Source organism: Chrysochloris asiatica, unplaced genomic scaffold, assembly GCF_000296735.1.
Source record: "Chrysochloris asiatica unplaced genomic scaffold, ChrAsi1.0 scaffold00026, whole genome shotgun sequence".
Classification (NCBI taxonomy): Eukaryota; Metazoa; Chordata; class Mammalia; order Afrosoricida; family Chrysochloridae; genus Chrysochloris; species Chrysochloris asiatica.
Window position 1 is genome coordinate 17,514,236 of NW_006408544.1, and position 4,017 is coordinate 17,518,252.

Below are 4,017 nucleotides of genomic sequence, written 5' to 3' on the forward strand. Positions count from 1 at the left end.
CCCCACCGAGATGGATTGGCAAAGTGGCAGCATCAGTGGGCTCAAGCGTGGCAACAATTGTGAAGTTGGCCCAGGATCAGGCAGTGCTTTGTTCTGTTGTACATAGGGTCACTGTGAGTCGGTACCAAATCAGTGCCATCTAACAACAACAACATATAGCTTGACAGGAGCCCTGGTGGCATCATGGGTTACACATTGGGCTGCTAACCACAAGGTCAGCCACTCGAACCCACCAGCTACTCCCCGTGAGAAAGATGACACTCTACTCCCATAAAGGTTTATAGTCTCAGAAACTCAAAGGGGCAGTTTTCCTCTGTCCTATAGAGACACTGTGAGTTGGAATCTACTGGATGGCAATGAGTTCGTTATTTGGTTGTATAGCATGAGTCAGAATTGACTTGATGGCAACAGGTTTGATATTTGTATAGCAACCATAATCAGGATACTGTGGGATTGTTGTTGTTTAATGCCATTGAGTTAGTTCTGACTCATAGAGACCCTGTATAGGGTTTCTGAAATGCTGCTGGTGAGTTTGAACCGCTGACCACACAGTTTAAACTGACCTTGCAGTCCAGTGCATTATCATGCAGTGCCACACCAAGACTCCATAGATCAGGATGTTGTTGTTCAATGCATTGAGTTGATTCCAACTCATAGTGACCCTATCTATATATAGGGTTTCCAAGGAGCGACTGGTGAGTTTGAACCACCGACCTTGTGGGTTAAACCAACCTTGTGATCCAGTGCCTTATCCCACAGTACCACACTAGGACTCCATAGGTCAGGAGTCCAGAAATAGACCATATCATAGACATGCCCAACAGATTTTTGTCAATGGTGAAAAGTAATTCAGTGGAGAAAAAGTAGTCTTTTCAATAGATATTGGAGCAACTGGATTTCCATAGGTACAAAATAAACTTTTACCTAAATCTCATACATTATATATAAATTAATTCAAAATAAATCATAGATCTTCATGTAAACCATAAACTACAAAACAATTTCTAGAAAGGCGAAGAGCGAACACGACGAGGCAAGATGGTGGCTGCCAAAAGGAAACAGCATGGAGACATGGCGTTTCAGAACAAAAGGTCGAAAAAGAGCAAAAGAGATTCTAGGCCGCCTCCTAAGCTGCAAAACACGGCAAGGAGGCGGAGGAGGAAGAGAAAGACTGTATTCCAGGACCCGTCTGCAAGGGCAAATGGAAAAATAAAGAACGGATTCTCATCTTTTCTTCCAGAGGAAAAAATTTCAGAACAAGACACTTAATGCAAGACTTAAGAACGTTGATGTGTCATTCTAAAGCAGATACTAAAATGGATCGTAAAGATTAGTTATTTGTGATTAATGAGGTCTGTGAAATGAAAAACTGCAATAAATGTATCTATTTTGAGGCCAAGAAAAAACAGGATTTATATATGTGGTTTTCAAATTCACATCATGGGCCATCTGCTAAATTCCTTGTTCAAAATAATCATACTCTAGCTAAACTAAAGATGACTGTAAACTGTTTGAAAGGTTCTCGGCCCATTTTGTCTTTTGACCCTGTGTTTGATGAACTGCCACATTATGCTTTGTTAAAACAACTTTTAATTCAGATCTTTTGTACACCATGGTATCATCCCAAAAGTCAGCCATTTGTGGATCATGTATTTACTTTCACCATTTTGGATAATAGGATATGGTTTCAGAACTTTCAGATTATAGAGGAAGATGCTGCACTTGTAGAAGTAGGACCTCGTTTTGTCTTAAATCTTATAAAGATATTCCAGGGAAGTTTTGGAGGACCAACTTTATATGAAAATCCTCACTACTAGTCACCAAACATGTCTTCTATTCCTAGCATCACCATATTGTGAGATCCATCTCAGCTGGAAAATACAAAGAGAAACAGCAAGTGAAAGATGTGCAAAAACTGAGAAAGAAAGAACCAAAGACTATTCTTCCACATGATCCCACTGCAGATGTTTTTTTATACCAGGTGTAGAAAAACCAATAGAAATTGAGTGGGTAAAACCAGGGCCTAAAGTGGATTTGAAAGCAAGAAAAAAAAGGGTATATAAAAGGCAAAGAAAAATGCAATAGAAGATAAACAGCGGGAAGGCAAAATGAATGAATGGATAGCCATGTATTTAACTTGTATCCAGTATGTAGATATTTTTATTATCCGTGATTTTCTAATTAGTGTGTCATTTAAAAAGAAAGAAAAATTAAATGTTGAGAATTAAAAAAAAAACAATTTCTAGAAGAAAATTTTTGTAATCTGTGGTTAGACAGGGTTCCTAGATGACAGACCAAAAGCACTACCCATAAATGAAAAAAAAATTGCTGGATTAGTCTTCATCAAAATTTATATACAGCAAAAGACCCTGTTAAAAGGATGAAAAGATAAGCCTCAAACCAAAAGAAAATTTCACAAAACACATCTCTAAAAAAGAACAAACAATCCCTTTAGAATATTGACGGATGACTTGAACTGACAGTTCACTACTGTCCCAGTTGAGTCTGACTCATTGCGACCCTATAGAACAGAATAGAACTGCTTCTTAGAATTTCCAAGACTTAATCTTTACAGGAGCATACAGCCTCATTGTCTCCTACACAGCGGCTAATGGGTTTGAACCACTGACCTTGCAGTTAGCACTCTAATACTTAGCCCACTGCATCACTAGTTTTCCTTTAGAGGATATACAGATGACAAATAAGCACATGAAACATGTTCAATATCATTAGTCATTAAGGAAATGCAAATTAAAACCTTAATGAGCTATCTGTTATCAGAATATTAAAGTGAAAAATACAATACCAAGGGCTGATGAGGATGTGAGACAACTGGTTCATATTTGTTGGTGGCAATGTAAAGTAGTACAGCCACTTTGCAAAACAATTTGGAAGTTTCTTATAAAGTTACACATACATTTACATTACAAACCAACAATAAAATTCTCAGGTGCTTTTCCTAGAGAAATTAAAGTATATGTCTACACAAAAACTTGTACATGAATGTCCATAGCAGCCTTATTTGTATTAGGAAAAAATTGGAAATAACTCAAATGTCCTTCAACAGGCAAATGATGCATGCATACAATAGAATACTATGCAGCCATAAGAAGGAATGAACTATGGATACACATAACTTGAATAAATCTCCAGGTTATTATATTGAATGAAAAAAGCAAAGCCAATCTCAAAAGGTTATATGCTTTGTAATTCTACTTATATCACACTCTCAAAATGACAAAATTCTAGAAATGGAGAACACATCAGTGGTTGCCAGAAATTAGTTTAAGGGGAAGATCTGACCATAAAGAGGTACCATGAGGAAGTTTCTCTGTGGTGATAGAAAAGTTCTGCGGCAGTGTTTATATGAGATCATTTCAAAAAGTTCATGGAAAATATAGAATTAAAAGATAATGGGATTCTTCAAAAGACAGGTCAAATTGACACGTAATGATTTATTATTTAAAGTATCTGAAAAAACACAGTTGTAGTAAAATGTTATTTTTTACAGACCTTATTATGTGCAACTTGTCCTGTAGTCTGTTTTGTAAAGGATACTGTGGCAGTGGATGTGAGTATTTTCAAGAAAAGAAAAGAAAATACTTGTGGTATATGTTAACTAGAGAGCAAGTCTTATTGACAGATTATTTTAAATGTTAGAACTATTTTACCTATGAAAATTAAAAACAGTTTGTTTCCACACACATCCTATCCTAACATCCTAACACATAAAGATAATGGGATTTTCCCACAAGCTTTTTGAATCCCCCTTGTATAAAACTATACCCAAACCAACCTCACTGCCATTGAGTCCATTCCAAATCATAGTGACCCTATATGACAGAGAAGAACTGTTCCTTAGGGTTTCAAAAAATAAATATTTATGGGAACAGACATCCTCCTCTTTCTCCCACAGAGTGTCTAGTGAGTTTGAATATGTGCAATAAAATTTCATAGTACACGTACCTTCCTCCCCAAAGAATGCATATAAAAACTGGTCAAATGAATAGGCTATGC

General features: G+C 36.6%; 1 protein-coding gene and 1 pseudogene across 1 annotated transcript in view; both read left to right on the forward strand.

Annotated features, from left to right (window-relative positions):
• The window catches only part of FAM159A (family with sequence similarity 159, member A), a 38,185-nt gene that overhangs the window by 27,535 nt on the left and 6,633 nt on the right, over positions 1–4,017 (forward strand). The gene's annotated exons all lie outside the window — the stretch shown is intronic.
• On the forward strand, positions 1,039–2,112 carry LOC102813767 (annotated as a pseudogene).